The sequence below is a fragment of the Coregonus lavaretus genome (assembly GCF_964263955.1).
Source record: "Coregonus lavaretus genome assembly, chromosome: 20".
Taxonomy (NCBI): domain Eukaryota; kingdom Metazoa; phylum Chordata; class Actinopteri; order Salmoniformes; family Salmonidae; genus Coregonus; species Coregonus lavaretus.
This window is the reverse complement of record NC_140007.1, coordinates 9,993,425-10,018,044: the sequence shown is the minus strand read 5'-3', so window position 1 is coordinate 10,018,044 and position 24,620 is coordinate 9,993,425. Positions and strand designations below refer to the sequence as shown.

The following is a 24,620-nucleotide window of genomic DNA, read 5'->3' as shown; positions in this document are numbered from 1 at the left end:
AATAATCCTCTTAGCAAAGGTGTTTATCTTTAATATACAATCTGTAGAAATTATGAGAATAGAAAGGTTCAGAACTTTTGTGAAACATCACAGCACAGTGGGAAAATATATGGCAGCTAGAAATCAAAACTGGATGGTCTTCAGAGTTAGATTGGAAAGGTTGAAGGTAGCTAAAGGTTGGGACTAAAAACAAACAAAAGATACTGTAACTAATGTAAAATATACTGTCCGTGGAATGTATGTAGTATGTATAAGCTGGAAGTGGAAGCCTAAGTATTGTTGTCCATTAGTTTACTCCAATTAGGGGAGGGGTGTTAGGGTTAGGGGAAAATTATAAAGAAGGAAAATATATTCAAATAAATATTTTTAAAATAATATATACTGTATATTTATAAATATATATATATTTATAAATATATATATATTTATAAATATATATATATATATATATATATATATATATATATATATATATATATATATATATATATATATATATATATATATATATATATTTATATATATTTATATATATATATATATATATAGGGATTGGAAATGATGCAGACAATTACATTGATAGAAGCCACAATCTATCTGCAATATTAAAGCTGATCTACCCCCTAAAAAAAAAGAGTGTAAACAATGCAAGCCAAAAAAATAGAAAAAAGTGAGATATGGCATGGAATATATTGATTTACAGTAGTAGTACACTGATAGGTTACTGATACAGTTTAGAGATGACATTTGCAGATCGAGAGAGAGAGAGAGAGAGAGAGAGAGAGAGAGAGAGAGAGAGAGAGAGAGAGAGAGAGAGAGAGAGAGAGAGAGAGAGAGAGAGAGAGAGAGAGAGAGAGAGAGAGAGAGAGAGAGAGACAGACATGGTGTCCGGGGTGAGTATTAGAGATGCAGCCAACATGGTAATAGCGGCTGTGTGTGTGTGTGTGTGTGTGTGTGTGTGTGTGTGTGTGCACGTTGAGAAAATGAGCATGAATGATTTAGGGTGGAGGATGGGTCCCAAACGAGCAGCTATCTCATGACTGATGATGTTTGTGTGTTTGAGAGCCATTAGGCAGCTGTTTTCAGGCATGACGCTAGGCAGGCACAGGAGGGAGAGGAAGAGAGGGAGGGAGGCAGGAAGTGAGAGGGGAAGGGAGGAAAGGAGGGAAGGAGGATAAGAGAGAGAGGGGTAGAGTGAGGGATGGCATTAGGTAGAGGGGATGATATGGAGGAGGAGAGAATGGAGAGAGGATCAAGAGAAAGACGGGCAGAGGAGAGTGGAGGGAGAGAGACTGAGGAACAGTGACACGAGATAGAGTTGGGTGCACAGGTAGGTCTCAGTGTACCTTGATCATGTGTCTGTGTATGGGAGCCAAAATGTGTTACTGTTTACCCAACCTATGTTATATCACTTTGCAATGAAGACTTTGTCCTGAGGGACATTCTCTCACTTTGCACTCAAACAGATCCGTAACACTAGCTGTTTGTGTGTGTGTGTGTGTGTGTGTGTGTGTGTGTGTGTAAGGTAGCACAACAACTTCAGTTACACCTCAACTAACACAAGTGAAATGCACAACACACTCAGGAGGGGCAGACAGAAACGAAAGACAGAGAGAGAGAGAGAAAGTATATCTCAGTTCTCTGACTCAAAACAAAACAGCACCAAACAGAGAGAAAGGTTTGCAGAGAGAAAAAAATCAAGAAAAAGCCTCCCACGATAACATGAGTCATACTAGAGAAAGACTCAGTGCAACAAACAAACAAATGTCTAGAAAGGGTTACTGGGCGGAGACAGGCATCCTGGGGAAACAAACTGAGGCAGAAAACAAATAATAGTTAATCAGAATAAACTATAGACTATGTATGGAGAATTCTCTTTGGCCCATCTACATTGATGTTTCAACAGCGTTTGACTCATCTCTGTGACACAATTCTCCAATCTGTACTAAAAAGCTTTTTTTAATGGAGTCAAGCAATCTCGACTGATGGCACCCATTTAAGATGTATTTTCACCAGAAGAAACACCTTCAATTACCTATCTACACGACTGGTTTACAGGATTTCACTGCAAAACTTGGGATACAGTACATTACTTTTTCAATTGAGTCTTATCAATCTAATCTGAGTTCCGAGTTAGAATTTGAGCCAGTTAACACAGAGGGATCTGAGCATGGCGACGAGATGAGGGTTTATAATGTCCACTAGTTCCCTGTCCCTTTAAAAGCTTGTTTAATGCTAAAAAAAAGCTAGCCTAATGCAAAAAAAAAGCTAGCCTAATGCAAAAAAAAAAGCTAGCCTAATGCTAAAAAAAATGCTAGCCTAATGCTAAAAAAAAGCTAGCTTAATGCTAAAAAAAAGCTAGCCTAATGCTAAAAAAAAGCTAGCCTAATGCTAAAAAAAAAGCTAGCCTAATGCAAAAAAAAATAGCTAGCCTAATGCTATTGCTAGAGGACTCTCCAGGAGTGATAAGTATAGTTTTCGTCTTTATCTGTTGTTGTTTAGTACTGTCTTTTTACTAGCTAGGGCCATCTACTTTAAGTGCTGCCTGTCTTCCCAGTAGCCTACTTGGTGTGTGAACTGCTGACTGCTCATAATTTGCAGATGATTGTTGACACATCAACCAGGATTAAGGGGCAGGGCAATTTCTGACTGTTGTTGTTTTCGTAATCATTATCTCCCCTGTTTTCTCAGCGGCGGTCTCGTTGCAAAATGAAGACTGTTCTGTGGAGTTGTTGGAGGAAGGAAAGAGAGGAAGGCTCCACACCACTTGAGTATCTTACCTAGATATTTTATGATAATCTAATTTTGCTCTTTTGTAGCTTTGGCAACTACACTACATGACTAAAAGTATGTGGACAACTGCTCGTCGAACATCTCATTCCAATATCATGGGCATTGCTATAACAGCCTCCACTCTTCTGGGAAGGCTTTCCACTAGATGTTGGAACATTGCTGCGGGGACTTGCTTCCATTCAGCCACAAGAGCATTAGTGAGGTCGGGCACCGATGTTGGACGATTAGGCCTGGCTCGCAGTCGCTGTTATAATTCACCCCAAAGGTGTTCGATGGTGTTGAGGTCAGGGCTCTGTGCAGGCCAGTCAAGTTCTTCCACACCGATGTCAACAAACTATTTCTGTATGGACCTCGCTTTGTGCATGGGGGCATTGTCATGCTGAAACAGGAAAGGGCCTTCCCCAAACTGTTGCCACAAAGTTGGAAGCACAGAATCGTCTAGAATGTCATTGTATGCTGTAGCATTAAGATTTCCCTTCACTGGAACTAAGGGGCCTAGCCCGAACCATGAAAAACAGCCCCAGACCATTATTACTCCTCCACCAAACTCTACAGTTGGCACTATGCATTGGGGAAGGTAGCGTTCTCCTGGCATCCGCCAAACACAGATTTGTCAGTCGGACTGCCAGATGGTGAAGCGTGATTAATCACTCCAGAGAACACGTTTCCACTGCTCCAGAGTCCAATGACGGCAAGCTTTACACCATTCCAGCCGACGCTTGGCATTGCGCATGGTGATCTTAGGCTTGTGTGTGGCTGCTCGGCCATGGAAACCCATTTCACAAAGCGCCCAACCAACAGTTATTGTGCTGACATTGCTTCCAGAGGCAGTTTGGAACTCTTATATTTACATTTTAGTCATTTAGCAGATGCTCTTTTCCAGAGCGCCTTACAGTTAGTGAGTGCATACATTTTCATACTGGCCCCCCGTAGGAATCGAACCCACAACCCAGGCGTTGCAAGTGAGTGTTGCAACCAAGGACAGACGATTATTACGGGCTGCGTGCTTCAGCATTCAGCGGTCGCATTCTGTGAGCTTGTGTGGCCTACCCCTTCGTGGCTGAGCCGTTGTTGCTTCTAGATGTTTCCACTTCACAATAACAGCACTTACAGTTGACCAGGGCAGCTCTAGCCGGGAAATTTTACAAACTGACTTGTTGGAAAGGTGACGGTGCCACGTTAAAAGTCTCTGAGCTCTTCAGTAAGACCATTCTACTGCCAATGTTTACATATGGAGATTGCATGGCTGTGTGCTCGATTTGATACACCTGTCAGCAACGGGTGTGGCTGAAATAGCTGAATCCACTATTTTGAAGGGTTGTCCACATACTTTTGTATATACACAGTTGAAGTCGGAAGTTTACATACACGTCCGACTTCAACTGTACAGTGTTTTCTATACCTGTTCACTCCTCTCTCTGTAGGCTTTAAAGACGCTCCCCACCCCTTGGCTGCAACCCTTCTAATTTAGTGTACCCATGGGGAATTCCAGGTCCCTGGCAGCGTTTGGAACTGCCGGTCTACGGTCAAGAACGCCAAGTTCATCTCAGCCTATGCTGCCCTTCAATCCATTTCCCTCCAATCCATTATAGGCCACGATGGAGACATGGATCACCTTAGAGAACACTGCTACTCCAGCTGCTCTCTCTTCATCCGACTACGTTTTCACTCATAGTCCGAGAGCATCTGGTCGAGATTTTCTATTTTCTCAACTCTATTTCTTGAATTGCATTGTTGGTTAAGGGCTTGTAAGTAAGCATTTTACGACAGATTTTTTTTACTCCAGTGTCTGTTAATCGTCCAAACACATGGCCACTTTCCCACTCTATATTACTATAGAATTTTCAGAAATGCCTTATATAATGCCTTATATAAATGCCTTATATAAATGCCAAATACATTTAAACTCAGTTTTTCACAATTCCTGACATTTAATCCTAGTAAAAATTCCCTGTCTTAGGTCAGTTAGGATCACCACTTTATTTTAAGAATGTGAAATGTCAGAATGATAGTAGAGAGAATGATTTATTTCAACTTTTATTTCTTTCATCACATTCCCAGTGGGTCAGAAGTTTACATACACTCAATTAGTATTTGGTAGCATTGCCTTTAAATTGTTTAACTTGGGTCAAACGTTTCGGGTAGCCTTCCACAAGCTTCCCACAATAAATTGGGTGAATTTTGGCCCATTCCTCCTGACAGAGTTGGTGTAACTGAGTCAGGTTTGTAGGCCTCCTTGCACGCACACGCTTTTTCAGTTCTGCCCACACATTTTCTATAGGATTGAGGTCAGGGCTTTGTGATGGCCACTCCAATACCTTGACTTTGTTGTCCTTAAGCCATTTTGCCACAACTTTGGTTAAAAAACAAGTTTTAATGACTCCAACCTAAGTGTATGTAAACGTCCGACTTCAACTGTACAGTGTATGTGTGTGTTTTCTATACCTGTTCACTCCTCTCTCTGTAGGCTTTAAAGATGCTCCCCACCCCTTGGCTGCAACCCTTCTAATTTAGTGTACCCATGGGGAATTCCAGGTCCCTGGCAGCGTTTGGAACTGCCGGTCTACGGTCAAGAACGCCAAGTTCATCTCAGCCTATGCTGCCCTTCAATCCATTGCCCTCCAATCCATTTTAGGCCACGATGGAGACATGGATCACCTTAGAGAACACTGCTACTCCAGCTGCTCTCTCTTCATCCGACTACGTTTTCACTCATAGTCCGAGAGCATCTGGTCGAGATTTTCTATTTTCTCCCTCTCTCACCTGTCCATCTCCTCATTTGAATTCCATGCTGTCACTGGTCCACTCAAGCCACTCACATTGTCATATATTGCCCACCAGGTGCCCTTAGAGAGCTTGACACCTTGATAAGATAATTTCCTGAAAATGGCTCACCGCTCTTCGTACTTGGCGACTTCAACCTCCCGACGTCTGCTTCGATTAATTTCTTTCCAACTCTCTCTTTCCCCTCCTTGCCTCTTTTGACGTCACCCTTTCCCAGTCCCCTTCCACTCACAAGGCAGGCAATACTCTTGACCTCAAATTTACTAGAGGCTGTTCGCCTACTAATCTCACTGCAACCTCTCTCCAGGTTTCTGATCACAAATTTGTTTCCTTTTCTGTCTCCCTTTCCTCCAACCCTAGCTACTCAGCCCCTACCCAGATGGTCATGCGCCTTCGAAATCTTTGCTCTCCCTCTCCCACTACGCTCTCCTCTTCTATCATCTCTCCCTTCTGCTAAATCCTTCTCCCTCCTGTCTCCTGATTCTGCCTCTTCGACCCTACTCTCCTCCCTTTCCGCATCCTATGACTCGCATTGTTCCCTTTCCTTCCGTCCGGCTCAGCCTTCCCCTCCTACTCTGTGGCTGAGTGACTCATTGCGAGCTTAGAAAACAGGGCTGCGGGTAGCTGAGCGAAAATGGAGGAAAACTAAACTTCCGGAGGACCTATCATCCTTTCACTCCCTCCTCTCTACCTTCATCTGTATCCGCTGCTAAACCCAGATTCTATCACTCTAAATTTCAAGCTTCTGCCTCTAACCCTAGAAAACTCTTTTTCACCTTCTCCTCCCTCCTTAATCCTCCACTCCCTCCCCCTCCTTGTGGACGATGGTCAACCACTTTGAAAAGAAGGTTGACGACATCCGACTCCATCCCTTCCTCCCTTCTCCAGACCTCTGGAGACCTTCTCCCATTCCTCACTTCCCTCATCAACTCATCCCTGACCACCGGCTTAGTCCCCTCTGCGTGCCTGGCAGATATCTCAGCTTGGATGTCGGCCCACCACCTCAAGCTTAACAAGACAGAGCTGCTCTTCCTCTTGGGAAAGGCCTGCCTGCTCAAAGTCCTCTCCATCACGGTTGACAACTCCACGGTGTCCCCCTCCCAGAGTGCAAAGAACCTTAGCGTGACCCTGGATAACACCCTGTCGTTCTCTGCAAACATCAAAGCAGTGACTTGCTCCTGCAGGTTCATGCTTTACAACATCCATAGTGTACGACCCTACCTCACACAGGAAGCGACGCAGGTCCTAATCCAGGCACTTGTCATCGCCCATCTGGACTACTGCAACTCGCTGTTGGCTGGGCTCCCCGCTTGTGCCATCAAACCCTTGCAACTTATCCAGAACGCTGCAGCACGCCTGATGTTCAACCTTCCCAAGTTCTTCCATATCACCCCGCTCCTCCGCACACTCCACTACAAGACCATGGTACTTGCCTACGGAGCAGCAAGAGGAACTGCCCTGCCCCTCCCTACCTTCAGGCTATGCTCACACTTTACACCCCAACCCGAGCACTCCATTCTGCCACCTCTGATCTCTTGGCCCTCTCACCCCTACGGGAGGGCAGCTCCCGCTCAGCCCAGTCCAAGCTCTTCTCTGTCCCTGGCACCCCAATGATAGCTACTGTATTGAGGAGAAATGTACTTACTATGACTGTGATATGTGGTTGTTCCACCTAGCTATCTTAAGATGAATGCACTAACTGTAAGTCGCTCTGCATAAGAGCGTCTGCTAAATGACTAAAATGTAAAATATAATGCTGGGAGAGGCAGACAGACGAGACAGACTCAGGCTGCCTGTGTCAGATAAAAGTCTCTCTCCTCGTTCTTTTTCGGTGCGAGAGAGGGGGCAAGCAGGGAGGCGGGCGGGGGATGGGGCGGTGGTTGTGTGGTGAGCAAGGGGAGGGAGTTGTGAGGCGATACAGACAGCGGCGGCTGTTGCCCAACCAGCCAGCCAGCCCCAGTTTCATAATCTCTGTTGACAAAACAGATGCGCAGCGCGCCCCGGTCAGATCATGTAAACTCCCAGTAGGAACATGAGACAGACAGACCTGCAGTCTACAGCCATGCTGATGTTTAGCTCACTGCTTTGACAATGACTGGCTGTAGTCAGGTTGGTGACCTCCACTATAATCAGCCCATACCGGCCAAAGTTAGGAAAAATCCATAATCCATATTGCATTGGGTCGATACTAGAGAATGGTTGGTATGCAGGACTGACTGAGGCATCATAGGTAGAGGAGTCTTTCTGGTGATCTAAGTCCGTGTGACACGATGCGGCAGAATCCCAGGATCACCTGCAGATATCCCGCTTCTCTCCTCTACCCCCTCCTCTCCATAACCATCATTCTCTCCTCCCTCTCTTCCCCTGATCTACTCCTCTCCTCCCCCTGCTCTCTCTATACCACCTCTATAGGCATACTTTCCCTCATATCCACCTCCACCTCTCTTCCTACACCACCACCATCCCGCTCTTCTCTTGTGTGCGGGTGTGTTGCTGTCACCTGCAGACTAGGGTAAAGATTAATGCTTTATTTCTGTCTCTATGGCAGGCAGAGCAGGGAGAATAATTTAATTTCTCCTGCTGTCTCCCCAGCAGCCTCTCTCTCTCTCTCTCTCTCTTTCCATCTTTCTCTCAACCTCCTTCTCTCTACCACTAAATCTGCCCTCCCTCTCGCTTCCCTTGCTTCTTTTGGCCTCTCTCGCTACCCTCTGTATCCCTCACCCAATCCTTCTTTCTTTCTCTTGAACCTGTACCATCTCTCAATGGAGAACGTTTTGAAATGCAATATGACAAATCCAAAATGGCTCCTGGAGTAATGGACCATCGATCTAAATGACCATGTCCTCTCTAGTCGCTCAACTTCTATGGTCTGGCTTGGGGAGTCAGGAAGAATGTTGTGTTGCAGAACAGACGAGCAAAAAGTAAACAAGAGAGGTCCCACTCCATTTTCACTCTCTGTCTACAACAAATTATAGGCCTAGTCCACCTAAACAGGTAACCATGCCAACAGCCGTGTGATGACACGTGACCCACCTTGTGACGGAGCCTGGAGTGGACGAGACGATTTCTCCCCTGGAGACAATGGTCCTATTCTGGACTGTTCTACTGGTCTTCTACGCTGGTGTCTATAGAACACACACACACACGGAGACAGACACAGAGAGAGAGATAATAAGCACTACTGATAGACATTTTATATTATGTTATGTTGTCAAAATGATGTTTATATTTTGGTGAATAACAGGGCTTGTTAATCAAGTTGTTAATGACCACCCAGGAAACATTAATCACATGGTAATGAGGAGCAGGAGACAGGCAGGCAGCCTGGAGCTTTCAGTAAACGTAGGACGCTTTGTGTGAATGCGCTCACACACACACACTCACACACACACACAACAATAACTACACAACTTCTGCATCCCGAAAAAGGATGTGACATGACTTTGACTGGAAGTACAGAAGTATTAGAGAGAGACTGAGGAGTGAGCGGCTGAGCGCCTGTGAAACCAAGCCAACACGCACGAACAGACCACTGGCTTAGAGTAGACCGCCATCCTAACAATGTTGCGTTTTCATTTGTGTCCTGGTCTGAAATACAGATAAGAAGAAGCGCCTCGGAAGAAGAGAGTACTATCCTCTTGGGGAAAGGAGTGTGTAACCATGGTGAGAGGTAGGCGTTTCCATGACACCCTGTCGTCAGCGTGAGCGAGCGAGACAGCCAAGCCACCGGGATGTCTCATGTTCCTCTGTGGACGCGCATGTGAGTGCATGTGTGTGCGTGAGTATGTGTGTGTGTGTGTGCACAAGCCTGCATATAGAAAGAGTGGCTGACACTACATAAGGATGCCAAGAGTGCATGTGCGTGTGAGCATTTCACTCTTAGTCTACACCTTTTTGTTTACGGAGCATGTGACGAATAACATTTGATTCAATTTCTGTTGTGGTTTGGTGTGTGTAATGCATGAGTGTATGCATGTGAGAGAGAGAACGTGCCTGCATGTATAGGTTTGTACGTCAGTGAGAGTGTGTGCGTGTGAGTGTATGTGAGCACGTGCCTGTGTGCCATAAAACATCCAGCCTGACCGTTGGCTGCACCTCGTGATGAGGACCAGATTGGTGCTGTCAGGGGGTCTCTAGTTTGGGTGATGTATGGATCCTCAAAACCAACAAAGACCCACCTTCAGTCGATAGGTTTCCTATTAATTGAGAGGGGAGAAATAGAGAGAAATAGAGTGAGACAAAGAGTGATTGGTTAACCAGAGTGGATTTATAGCATGTCCGTGACGAAGGGAAACCGACTTTGCTACACAAAAAAAAAAAACTCTGACTTCCTTAGAGTGTTTAAGCGTTGGGGACAGAAATGGGACAGAGAGGCCTTCAGTGGGATCATTAACGCACCATTGTGCTCGACTCGCATCAACTCTGAGCTTTAGCAAAGAAATAAAGAACAGCGCTAATAAATGTTAGCTAGCTGCATGTGTTGCTTGTGTATAAATGTTAGGCCTTGAAGAGCAGTGAGAATGAGCTTAAGATGCATTGAGTGTGTGTTCAGCTTACAGGCACCGAGGCATGCTCTCGCTGAGTCTTTTCCAGACCCCTCCTCTCCTCTCATTTACTCTCTGTTTAGCTCACTCTGCTCCTCAATTACACCTTGCACAAAAAGAGCCTTTGCTTTAACTATAAAACAGTGTGCGTGCGTGCCTTTATGCGCATGAAGCCACCGCAGCAGCATATAACCAGACATATCACTAAATTATTCACATCATCTCACCTTGGTCTCGTTAAACAAACACCATTAAAGTCCAAAGTGATTTGAAGACAGATAAAGGATTGTTCCCCTCAATAATTACAGTCTTTAGATCCATTCTGCGCTCGGCGCCCGGTGGGTCCGCCTGTCATCCACGTTTGTCTCAACAACACAGCCCAAGGCTCAGCTAAATAATGGAGAGAATGTGGAAGAGGAGGGAAGAGATGATTTGGATCTCAGACTGGGACTGAGGGGAAAATCTGGAGAGTCAATTGGCGAGTCAGACAGTATAGAGGTAGGCAGGCTACAGGTGCAGCAGGAAAGCATGGTCTGCCTGCCTGCCTGTCCCTGGAAAGGATTGCCACAGGTAGAATTGGGAGATCAGTCTCAGTCAAAGCAGGAGAAGTCTATGTGTCCGTCTGTCCATCGGCCTGTCTGTTGGCACCTGGAAGTCTGTCTGGTGTCCAAGAGAGCTTCAGTACGTATGGAGCACTACAGGTGGAGCCAGTGACATGATGTTGCATAACGGCAGGCAGCCAGCAGACACACCCCAATTCAAAACACATCCATACCATAACGGACATTCACGTCAATGCAACTGCAGCTTTGGGGCAGAGCACATTTGTGTAGCGAGCAAACGACATACTAGAAATGTCCAATGATATACTCTCACACATACAGTAACAAACTCACCCATTCTGTCTCTCTGCTTACTCTTTCTACATCGTTCTCTAAGTCTTTTTCCCTGTTCCACTGTCCATCCCTCCCTCCATTTCACGCTCTCTCTCTCCATCTCAGTCCTGTCTTTTATTATGGAACTCTGTCTTTTTCTCCTTCTGTCTGACTTTCTTTTTCTCTGTGTGTTCAGGCCCAGAATAAGGGAGAATGTTTCTGCATTAGCAAGCACACACAGACAGCCCATTAAGGCCCACATACAGCTACAGTGTGTGTGTGTGTGTTCTCTGGGTGACTCTGCTTTAGCTGAGGCCCATTCGCCTCCAACAGAACCGGCACTTACACACTAGTAGAATAGGAGCCAAGCTACATCTTGGCACCTCGCCTCCCCTTAAACAAATCACACCACAGAGGTTAAAACAAAAAAATGGATCCAGAGCCCAGCTCAGCTCCACAAAAGAGGGGCTACTAGAGAGGGGGGAGTGAGGGAAGGCATTCTTAAAATCTATACTTTCCTCCTGTTCATAACAAAAAAGGAGCTTGTACAAAAACGGACCACTGACTCAATTCACGACATGAGACGCGGGTGATCATCTCCACTGTACTATGTCCCTAATTCCGGGCCAATCAGAAAGGGAGTAGCAACATTTGGACATTTGGAGACACAGTGAGTGCCTTCATTGGATGCTTTCCTTGAGTAACCCATTCAGTGTGAACAAATGAACACTGCAGAAAGCAAATATTTGGCTGTGACTAACTCTGTGTTTGGAACAAACACCATGACCAGACAGAGCCATGGCTCCAACTCTTCCCAACAATACAGCCACAGACAGGGAAAATGTCACACTCCTCACAGAAAGAGGAGGGTGAAATAAAATAACTCATGTCTAGTCTCAGATCTGTATGTGCCTTAGGGGCAATTCCACGTAATGGAATTGCATGGAGACTCAGATTTTTCACTTTAAAACATATGCCAAACAAAAACCAATATATTTAAATGTGTAACAAACCATACAACTCTATGCACAATGACTACTTTTAACAATTTCACTAAACATTTTACAAAAACACATTTACTTTATTGAACTACAGTAAGTGAAGTGGATTTCCACCCAATAACAGAATTGCGGTAATGGAATATCATCATGGGTCCATGTTCTGTACTACACAGAAATGCATAATTATAGATATGAATGTCATTCTCTTTAAGGGTGATGTATCCTAATAGCTCCTTTGCATAGTTGGATATTATTCGACACACTGGCTATTAATTTAATAAGCTCCCCAAACAAGACCAAATTTGGTTGGTCCGAACCAATCATAGACGTTAGGCTTGGACGGTATACCGCATATACGTATACCGGGGTATTTGGAAAAAGCCACGGGATGGTTTTTCAATTCCATCAATACCAATCCAGACTATTTATTTGAAGTTTTTCAATAAATTGGAATATTTGTAGCTATTTTTTAAGTTGATCCCTGCAGTCAACTTGTGCAATACGTTAGGACAGTGTTTCCCAACTCCGGTCCTCCAGTACCCCCAACAGTACATATTTTTGTTATGGCCCCAGACAAGCACACCTGATTCTACTTGTCAACTAATCATCAAGCCCTTGACAAGTTGAATCAGGCGTTTTTGTCCGGGACTCCAACAACGTGTGCTGTGGGGAGTACTGGAGGACCGGAGTTGGGAAACACTACCTTAGGAGATAAAGCAGATTGCGTTCTTCATTTCACCAGTCACATTATTTTACAATATGAAGTTCACCGTAGTTCCCCAAAACGAACAGTTGAGCCAGTCACGTGTTTGTTTGTAAATAGCACAACGGGAGACGGCGGGAGCTGGTGAGTCCATATCATTCTATATCTATCGGCGAGTCTCTGTTGTGCAGCGCACATGAGGTGATGAAGTTACACTTGTATGCAATTCACTACTAAATGTTTGCTAACTTATAAATAGCTCTGGAGGAGTTGTCTGTACAGCTGCCATTTTTTCCCTGTGCTTCCTACTAGCGTTTTCTTTCTCCTCCGTTCTGCTCTGTGTACACGTGCTGCTCTTCCTTCAGAAAAGCATGCATCACAACTTTGTTCACGTGCACAATTTCTCGTTCACTTTCACTTGTATATGTCCACACGCACCGAAAATGACATTCGGTAGCTACTAGCTATGCTTGTGTAAACTTTATGAGCTGGATTTGCCGGTCTTTGCAATTTGTTTGTTTGTTTTCGCTCATTAAGCATTTAGCTAACAGCGTCTGTGATTTCGCTATTTGTTTGTGCTACATTTGTTAGCATTCTGGTAATAGAGGCCCAATGGACTTTTCTTGCATTCTTTGTGCCCTCTTGTGTGCTGTGCCGGTAATACCGTAAATCCCGGGATAAGAGAAGGATGGTATGACAATATGAAAATCTGGACACCGCCCAAGCCTAATAGACGTCTACGTTCCACAAGTTCGGTCATCAAAGTACTGCACAGTAGAGATCAGTAGTGCACAGCACAGCACAGTACAGTAGTGTACTCAACTCTAGTGTGCTCTATTATGTACTGTACTCTATTGTACAGTACAGTACTATACTCTACTATTTTTACTTTACTTCACTGTACTCTACTGTACTGTGATCTCCAAACTTGGGTCTGGTCTGGACTGGACCAAATCTGAACCAATCATGGACATCTATGTTTGGGCCAAATCAAGGCCGGTCTGGACCAAACATCTACATCTGTGGATGTTGAAATTAAAGCCGGCCCGGACCGTACCAAATAACTATGTCTGTGGACATTGAAATCAAGGCCAGAAGACAGAGAAAAAGGAGGTTGTCCAGACTGTTTTCACACTTGCTTTAACCACCAGAGCACAGAAAAAGAAAGAAAACAGTTATGAACATAACAGTATGCCAGTGGAAGGGAAGAATGTAGCAGGTGACCCAATTCTCGTTTGTGACTACTATGATTACCCATTGTAGCCAATTTAATTGCAGTAATTCCATTAATGATATGGGGAAATTCTATTACCAATTTGTATACCAAATAGATACACTACATGACCAAAAGTATTTAGGCCTGGCTCGCAGTCGCTTTTACAATTCATCCCAAAGGTGTTCGATGGGGTTGAGGTCAGTGCCCTGTGCAGGCCAGTCAAGTTATTTCACACCGATCTCAACGAAACAATTTCTGTATGGACTTCACCTTGTGCACGGGGGAATTGTCATGCTGAAACAGGAAAGGGCCTTCCCCAAACTGTTGCCACAATGTTGGAGGCACAGAATCGTCTAGAATGTCATTGTATGTTGTAGCGTTCAGAACTAAGGGGCCTAACCCGAAATATGAAAAACATATTTCTAATACCTTAAGACTTTTTTCTGGTCTATATTTTCTACGATTCCTTTTCCATCTGTTTGACCAGAAAGCAAAGCCTTTGCTTATTCCCCATATTTAGGCTGGAAAATGGTTGAAACATTTTATATACAGTGCCTTGCAAAAGTATTCATCCCCCTTGGCGTTTTTCCTATTTGTTGCATTACAACCTGTAATTATTATTATAATTTTTTTAATAGTCCAAATTGGTGAAGTGAAATGAAAAAAATAACTTGTTTCAAAAAATTCTAAAAAATAAATAACGGAAAGAAAGTGGAAAAGTGGTGCGTGCATATGTATTCACCCCCTTTGCTATGAAGCCCCTAAATAAGATCTGGTGCAACCAATTACTATCAGAAGTCACATAATTAGTTAAATAAAGTCCACCTGTGTGCAATCTAAGTGTCACATGATCTCAGTATATATACACCTGTTCTGAAAAGCCCCAGAGTCTGCAACACCACTAAGCAAGGGGCACCACCAAGCAAGCGGCACCATGAAGACCAAGGAGCTCTCCAAACATGTCAGGGACAAAGTTGTGGAGAAGTACAGATCAGGGTTGGGTTATAAAAAAATATCAGAAACTTGGAAAAATTTAAAGAATATGGCACCACAACAAACCTGCCAAGAGAGGGCCGCCAACCAAAAAACTCACAGACCAGGCAAGGAGGGCATTAATCAGAGAGGCAACAAAGAGACCAAAGATAACCCTGAAGGAGCTGCAAAGCTCCACAGCGAAGATTGGAGTATCTGTCCATAGGACCACTTTAAGCCGTACACTCCACAGAGCTGGACTTAAAAAATAAGCAAATACATTTGGCATTCGCCAAAAGCCATGTGAGAGACTCCCCAAACATATGGATGAAGGTACTCTGGTCAGATGACTAAAATTGAGCTTTTTGGCCATCAAGGAAAACGCTATGTCTGGCGCAAACCCAACACCTCTCATAACCAACACCATCCCCACAGTGAAGCATGGTGGTGGCAGCATCATGCTGTGGGGATGTTTTTCATCGGGATGGACTGGGAAACTAGTCAGAATTGAAGGAATGATGGAATGGTGCTAAATACTGGGAGATTCTTGAGGGAAACCTGTTCCAGTCTTCCAGAGATTTGAGACTGGGATGGAGGTTCACCTTCCAGCAGGACAATGACCCTAAGCATACTGCTAAAGCAACACTCGAGTGGTTTAAGGGGAAATATTTAAATGTCTTGGAATGGCCTAGTCAAAGCCCAGACCTCAATCCAATTGAGAATCTGTGGTATGACTTAAAGATGGGCTCCCGAGTGGCGCAGTGGTCTAAGGCACTGCATCTCAGTGCTTGAGGCGTCACTACAGACCCCCTTGTTCAATTCCAGGCTGTATCACAACCGGTCGTGATTGGGATTCCCATAAGGCGTTGCACAATTGTCCCAGCGTCGTCTGGGTTTGGCCGGTGTAGGCCGTCATTGTAAATAAGAATTTGTTCTTAACTGACTTGCCTAGTTAAATAAAGGTAAAATAAAACATAAAATAAAAAAAGATTGCTGTACACCAGCGGAACCCATCCAACTTGAGGGAGCTGGAGCAGTTTTGCCTTGAAGAATGGGCAAAAATCCCAGTGGCTAGATGTGCCAAGCTTATAGAGACATACCTCAAGATACTTGCAGCTGTAATTGCTGCAAAAGGTGGCTCTACAAAGTATTGACTTTGGGGGGCGTGAATAGTTATGGACGCTCAAGTTCTTTTTTGTCTTATTTCTTGTTTGTTTCAAAATAAAAAATGTTTTGCATCTTCAAAGTGGTAGGCATGTTGTGTAAATCAAATTATACAAACCCCCCAAAAAATCCATTTTAATTCCAGGTTGTAAGGCAACAAAATAGGAAAAATGCCAAGGGGGGTGAATACTTTCGCAAGCCACTGTATGCCTTATTTTCTCAAAAATATAGATTCAGCTTTCATTTGACACTAGATTTGATATGCTCCTATGAACTTCACGTTGGTGCTCATGGGTCCTTTTACATGGAAATGCCCTTAGTGAACTTCTCTGACTATCACTGCCATGCCATAATATCTGATCTAGGGCCTGGTTAAGGTAACTCTTCACTGCCGTCTTGAGAACAGGAATAACTCTGCTAGCAGGCAGCAGCCCAGGGTGTGTCTACTGTGGCTGCCACCAAACCTCCATTTACATATTCAAAAAAATAAGGAAATAGGCCTTTGCATGAGTCATCCCTTCCAAGAACCTACAGTACACATATACAGTTGAAGTCGGAAGTTTACATACACTTAGATTGGAGTCATCAAAACTTGTTTTTCAACCACTCCACAAATTTCTTGTTAACAAACTATAGTTTTGGCAAGTCGGTTAGGACATCTACTTTGTGCATGACACAAGTAATTTTTCCAACAATTGTTTACAGACAGATTATTTCACTTATAATTCACTGGATCACAATTCCAGTGGGTCAGAAGTTTACATACACTAAGTTGACTTTGCCTTTAAACAGCTTGGAAAATTCCAGAAAATGTTGTCATGGCTTTAGAAGCTTCTGGTAGGCTAATTGACATCATTTGAATCAATTGGAGGTGTACCTGTGGATGTATTTCAAGTCCTACCTTCAAACTCAGTGCCTCTTTGCTTGACATCATGGGAAAATCAAAAGAAATCAGCCAAGACCTCAGAAAATAAATTGTAGACCTCCACAAGTCTGGTTCATCCTTGGGAGGAATTTCCAAATGCCTGAAGGTACCACGTTCATCTGTACAAACAATCGTACGCATATATAAACACCATGGGACCACGCAGCCATCATACCGCTCAGGAAGGAGACGCGTTCTGTCTCCTAGAGATGAACGTACTTTGGTGCGCAAAGTGCAAATCAATCCCACAACAACAGCAAAGGACCTTGTAAAGATGCTGGAGGAAACAGGTACAAAAGTATCTATATCCACAGTAAAACGAGTCCTATATCGACATAACCTGAAAGGCCGCTCAGCAAGGAAGAAGCCACTGCTCCAAAACCGCCATAAAAAAGCCAGACTACGGTTTGCAACTGCACATGGGGACAAAGATTGTACTTTTTGGAGAAATGTCCTCTGGTCTGATGAAACAAAAATATAACTGTTTGGCCATAATGACCATCGTTATGTTTGGGGAAAAAGGGGAACGCTTGCAAGCTGAAGAACACCATCCCAACCGTGAAGCACGGGGGTGGCAGCATCATGCTGTGGGGGTGCTTTGCTGCAGGAGGGACTGGTGCACCTCACAAAATAGATGGCATTATGAGGAAGGAAAATGATGTGGATATATTGAAGCAACATCTCAAGACATCAGTCAGGAAGTTAAAGCTTGGTCACAAATAGGTCTTCCAAATGGACAATGACCCCAAGCATACTTCCAAAGTTGTGGCAAAATGGCTTAAGGACAACAAAGTCAAGGTATTGGAGTGACCATCACAAAGCCCTGACCTCAACCCTATAGAACATTTGTGGGCAGAACTGAAAAAGTATGTGCGAGCAAGGAGGCCTACAAACCTGACTCAGTTACACCAGCTCTGTCAGGAGGAATGGGCCAAAATTCACCCAACTTATAATGGGAAGCCTGTGGAAGTCTACCCGAAACATTTGACCCAAATTAAACAATTTAAATGCTACCAAATACTAATTTAGTGTATGTAAACTTCTGACCCATTGGGAATGTGATGAAAGAAATAAAAGCTGAAATAAATCATTCTCTCTACTCTTATTCTGACATTTCACATTCTTAAAATAAAGTGCTGAACCTAACTGACCTATGACAGGGAATATTTACTAGGATTAAATGTCAGGAATTGTGAAAAACTGAGTTTAAATGTATTTGGCTAAGGTGTATGTAAACTTCCGACTTCAACAGTATATATATATATATATATATATATATATATATATATATATATATATATATATATATATATATATATATACACACACATATATACACAGTGGGGAGAACAAGTATTTGATACACAACCGATTTAGCAGGTTTTCCTACTTACAAACCAGGTAGAGGTCTGTAATTTTTATCATAGGTACACTTCAACTGTGAGAGACGGAATCTAAAACAAAAATCCAGAAAATCACATTGTATGATTTTTAAGTAATTCATTTGCATTTTATTGCATGACATAAGTATTTGATCACCTACCAACCAGTAAGAATTCTGGCTCTCACAGACCTGTTAGTTTTTCTTTAAGAAGCCCTCCTGTTCTCCACTCATTACCTGTATTAACTGCACCTGTTTGAACTCGTTACCTGTATAAAAGACACCTGTCCACACACTCAATCAAACAGACTCCAACCTCTCCACAATGGCCAAGACCAGAGCGCTGTGTAAGGACATCAGGGATAAAATTGTAGACCTGCACAAGGCTGGGATGGGCTGCAGGACAATAGGCAAGCAGCTTGGTGTGAAGGCAACAACTGTTGGCGCAATTATTAGAAAATGGAAGAAGTTCAAGATGACGGTCAATCACCCTCGGTCTGGGGCTCCATGCAAGATCTCACCTCGTGGGGCATCAATGATCATGAGGAAGGTGAGGGATCAGCCCAGAACTACACGGCAGGACCTGGTCAATGACCTGAAGAGAGCTGGGACCACAGTCTCAAAGAAAACCATTAGTAACACACTACGCCGTCATGGATTAAAATCCTGCAGAGCACGCAAGGTCCCCCTGCTCAAGCCAGCGCATGTCCAGGCCCGTCTGAAGTTTGCGAATGACCATCTGGATGATCCAGAGGGGGAATGGGAGAAGGTCATTTTGTCTGATGAGACAAAAATAGAGCTTTTTGGTCTAAACTCCACTCGCCGTGTTTGGAGGAAGAAGAAGGATGAGTACAACCCCAAGAACACCATCCCATACAATGTGATTTTCTGGATTTTTGTTTTAGATTCCGTCTCTCACAGTTGAAGTGTACCTATGATAGAAATGACAGACCTCTACATGCTTTGTAAGTAGGAAAACCTGCAAAATCGGCAGTGTATCAAATACTTGTTCTCCCCACTTTATATAGATAGATAAAATATATATAGATAGAAGACTCATAGTTTCTAAGTCCTACGTAATGATGAAACAGTTTGGTGGTAGACACTCTTCTGCAGAACTGAGTAGTTTTGTAGTCTGATATAACTGTTGTCATCCTACACTCTGAAGCAAAACTTCACATTACACAACAGGATAAGTAAGTCATTGAGCTAATCTACAATCCGATTGGTTACTTTACCAGCCACCTTCCCTAGAATGGGCCAACTGGAGTTCAACTGGCACTAGAGTTACTGAAGCCACTGACTAAGGTCCAAAGTAGAACAACAATAGAACTGCACTGAGCCAAATCTGAGGCCAGCCATGTGCTGAGCATGTGCACAGTGCTGCTAGTGCTTGCACTGTGTGAGTGTGTGAGTGAGTGAGAAAATAACTGTTGAAGGCTGGGACACATTCCAGTGTGTTAGTTAGGACTGACTGGCTGTAAAGTTGCTCAGGAGCCACAAGCAGAGATAAGGAGGGCAAAAACACACGTCCTCAGCTAAACCCTGAAGAACAACAACAGAGTGTGACGAGACACGAGCAGAGCGTGTGTGTGATATATCACATTTGACCTTTATCACCTAGGTGAGGCTGGAGGCAAGAGTCACAGACACTTCACAACAACACATTCTACAGGTAACTGCCAAAATAAAGGAAACACCAACATAAAGTGTCTTAATAGGGCATTGGGCCACCACGAGCAAGAACAGCTGCAATGCACCTTGGCATACAGTCTACAAGTTTGGAACCACCAAGACTCTTCCTAGAGCTGGCCGCCCAGCCAAACTGAACAATCGGGGGAGAAGGGCTTTGGTCAGGGAGGTGACCAAGAACCCGATGGTCACTCTGACAGAGCTCTAGAGTTCCTCTGTGGAGATGGGAGAACCTTCCAGAAGGACAACCATCTCTGCAGCACTCCCCCAATCAGGCCTTTATGGTAGTGGCCAGACGGAAGCCACTCTTCAGTTAAAGGCACATGACAGCCCGTTTGGACTTTGCCAAAAGGCACCTAAAGAATCTCAGACCATGAGAAACAAGATTCTCTGGTCTGATGAAACCAAGATTGAACTCTTTGGCCTGAATGCCAAGCGTCACCTCTGGAGGAAACCTGGCACCAGGCTGAGGGGATGTTTTTCAGCGGCAGGGACTGGGAGACAAGTCAGGATCGAGGGAAAGATGAACGGAGCAAAGTACAGAGAGATCCTTGATGAAAACCTGCTCCAGATCGCTCAGGACCACAGACTGGGGCGAAGGTTCACTTTCCAACAGGACAACGACCCTAAGCACACAGCCAAGGAGCAGGAATGGCTTTCGGGACAAGTCTCTGAATATCCTTGAGTGGCCCAGCCAGAGCCTGGACTTGAACCCGATCAAACATCTCTGGAGAGACCTGAAAATAGCTGTCCATCCAACCTGGCAGAGCCAGAGAGGATCTGCAGTGAACAATGGGAGAAAGTCCACAAATACAGGTGTGCCAAGCTTGTAGCATCACACCAAAGAAGACGAGGCTGTAACCGCTGCCAAAGGTGCTTCAACAAAGTACTGAGTAAAGGGTCTGAATACTTATGTAAATATGATATCAGTTTATTTTTTATAAAATTGCAAAAAAAATTATGGGGTATTGTGTGTAGATTGATGAGGGGGAAAAAACAATTTAATCCATTTTAGAATAAGGCTGTAACATAACAAAATGTGGAAAAAGTCAAGGGGTCTGAATACCTTCCGAATGCACTGTACATACTGTAAACATTACTTAAGGGACCATAGTTCAATGACTCTATGTACATAGGGCAGCAGTCTCTAAGGTGCATGGTAGAGTACCGGGTAGCAGGCCTACAGTAAAGCAGTGTAAAGATATGACCAGGTAACAGTGTTACACATTGCTTTTCTTTCTGTCTGCACAACAGGGGGAAGAAGGGAGGGGGTAGAAAGTAAAGGGGAGTGGGAGAGAGAGAGAACACTATAATTTATAGCGTAAAAAAATATATAATTACATCCCTCCCTGGGAAAATTACATAGTTTCAAACATTCTGGTGGGCTTATTTATAATATAATTACGCATATGCAGGCAGGTTTTTGTGTGCGTGCATGCATACACAGGAGGCTACTCAGACCTCATTACTGTAATAGGTCAATCAATAAGCCCCACCCCCAACCCCTTAACCCCGCCCTGATGGTCACTATGTTGCCATGGCAACAGAAGAGAAGCACCATCAAAAAGCATCAGAGAGACAGGAACCATGACACACACCCCCCTCTCTCTCCCCCATTCTCTCACAGTATCTCGCTCTCCAGGTATTGTCTTACTCTCCTATCTCTTTCAGCTAACATCTAAACCAAACCTAAGTCACAACAACTTTAAGAGATCAGAAATCTGCTCTCCAGAAACTACACACCATTCCCCTACTGTACATTCCCTCTACACCCGAGTGAGACGTGAGAGAACGAGAGCATCAGACAGCTTAGTTTATTTTAAAAAATGTATTTTATTAGCACGTCAGATCAGCATACAGAACTCTGAACCATCCGTTCAGACAGACAGACACTGGGTCCACAATATAGCCTATGTGACTACACTGCAATATAACAGTCAGATGACATAGGTTGTTCGGAACATACAGTATACTGTATCCCTTTCATACTAAGATGTTTTTCTGCCAACTTTACCATACCGGCAACTTTTTCTGCCCTTTCTTTATATCTGAAAGGCATTGCCGGTATCAAAGCCGAAACGTGTATTTCCGCCTAACGACCTCGTAATTATTTTGGCAAACTTCTGCCTACGGCTGAGTATGAAATGTAGCCATAATGCTGAGGCACGCACTACGCTCCTAAACTCTTGATAGTTGCTAGGTAGCACCAGTTAACCATCCTCCTGGCAGTTCAATACTTTGCAAGGTACAGTTGAAGTCGGAAGTTTACATATACACTTAGGTTGGAGTCATTAAAACTCAATTTTCAACCACTCCACACATTTCTTGTTAACAAACTATAGTTTTGGCAAGTCGGTTAGGACATCTACTTTGTGCATGACACAAGTAATTTTTCCAACAATTGTTTACAGACAGATTATTTCACTTATAATTCACTGTATCATAATTCCAGTGGGTCAGAAGTTTACATACACTAAGTTGACTGTGCCTTTAAACAGCTTGGAAAATTCCAGGAAATGATGTCATGGCGTTAGAAGCTTCTGATAGGCTAATTGACATCATTTGAGTCAATTGGAGGTGTACCTGTGGATGTATTTCAAGGCCTACCTTCAAACTCAGTGCCTCTTTGCTTGACATCATGGGAAAATCTAAAGAAATCAGCCAAGACCTCAGAAAATAAATTGTAGACCTCCACAAGTCTGGTTCATCCTTGGGAGCAATTTCCAAACGCCTGAAGGTACCACGTTCATCTGTACAAACAATCGTACACAAGTATAAACACCATGGGACCACGCAGCCGTCATACTGCTCAGGAAGGAGACGCGTTCTGTCTCCTAGAGATGAATGTACTTTGGTGCGAAAAGTGCAAATCAATCCCACAACAACAGCAAAGGACCTTGTGAAGATGCTGGAGGAAACAGGTACAACAGTATCTATATCTACAGTAAAACGAGTCCTATATCGACATAATCTGAAAGGTCGGTCAGCAAGGAAGAAGCCACTGCTCCAAAACCGCCATTAAAAAAAACAGACTACGGTTTGCAACTGCACATGGGGACAAAGATTGTACTTTTTGGAGAAATGTCCTCTGGTCTGATGAAACAAAAATAGAACTGTTTGGCCATAATGACTATCATTATGTTTGGAGGAAAAAGGGGGGTCTTGCAAGCCGAAGAACACCATCCCAACCGTGAAGCACGGGGGTGGCAGCATCATGCTGTGGGGGTGCTTTGCTGCAGGAGGGACTGGTGCACCTCACAAAATAGATGGCATCACGAGGAAGGAAAATTATGTGGATATATTGAAGCAACATCTCAAGACATCAGTCAGGAAGTTAAAGCTTGGTCGCAAATGGGTCTTCCAAATGGACAATGACCCCAAGCATACTTTCAAAGTTGACCTCAATCCTATATGTGGGCAGAACTGAAAAAGCATGTGCGAGCAAGGAGGCCTATAAAAACCTGACTCAGTTACACCAGCTCTGTCAGGAGGAATGGGCCAAAATTCACCCAACTTATTGTGGGAAGCTTGTGGAAGGCTACCCGACACGTTTGACCCAAGTTAAACAATTTAAAGGCAATGCTACCAAATACTAATTGAGTGTATGTAAACTTCTGACCCACTGGGATTGTGATGAAAGAAATAAAAGCTGAAATAAATCATTCTCTCTACTATTATTCTGACATTTCACATTCTTAAAAAAAAGTGGTGATCCTAACTGACCTAAATCAGGGAATTCTTTCTAGGATTAAATGTCAGGAATTGTGAAAAACTGAGTTTAAATGTATTTGGCTAAGGTGTATGTAAACTTCCGACTTCAACTGTATGTCACTTCACCCATCTCTTCACATAGCCCACCACTACGCATTAACCACAACTGGATGGATCCATAAAGAATTAGTGTGAATACATATCACTGAATGACAAAAATAATGGAATAAAGTAGGCTAATGCAATTGAAGGCATTTATCATATTGTTGCTTACTGAAAATCCCAAAGTCATCCAATCGTTGTATTACATTTGAAACAATAGCCTACATGTGTGTGGTCAACTAGATAATGATTTCAGCACCGTTTTGATCGGGACAGCACCATCGCGCTGCTTTGAGACAAGCGTGGGGACTCATCTTGCTAAATCAATGTCAGATTTTTGTTTTCACTGAATCTCCATTTGGATAATGGTTAAGCTACACTTAGGCTGAGGAAATGTTAGTCAAGTTGAGTTAAGTGCTGCTCTGATCATCTTGTCTAGTTGGCTCATTTATTAGAATGTTATTATTGGTCTTAGGACTTGCCTGAACAAATTAATAATGGATTTATTTTTGATGGTGTATATCCAATGGATTTATTAAAATAGACACCCACCCACATCTACACACCACTACTACCACTCCTCAACGGCAAGAATGTGGTAAAAATAGGCCTGTTTGTAAGGGGATCATTTAAATATAGCCCTTTTTTTTTTTACAGGCAAAGTACCGTAAATCCTATGTGAAAGCAGTAATACAGTCCAGTAGACCTATGCTAAGTGCATGTTGGGCAAGAGAACTTTCAGTGCAATCATTTCAAT

The 24,620-nt window shown here is 43.6% G+C and overlaps 1 protein-coding gene across 1 annotated transcript in view; it reads right to left on the bottom strand.

Annotated features, from left to right (window-relative positions):
* Window positions 1–24,620, bottom strand: part of LOC311148268 (nuclear receptor coactivator 3-like) — a 105,254-nt gene that overhangs the window by 40,481 nt on the left and 40,153 nt on the right. The window contains exon 2 of the mRNA XM_084185170.1: window positions 8,611–8,702. The gene's annotated coding sequence lies outside the window, so the exon portion shown is untranslated. The remainder of the gene's footprint in view (window positions 1–8,610; window positions 8,703–24,620) is intronic.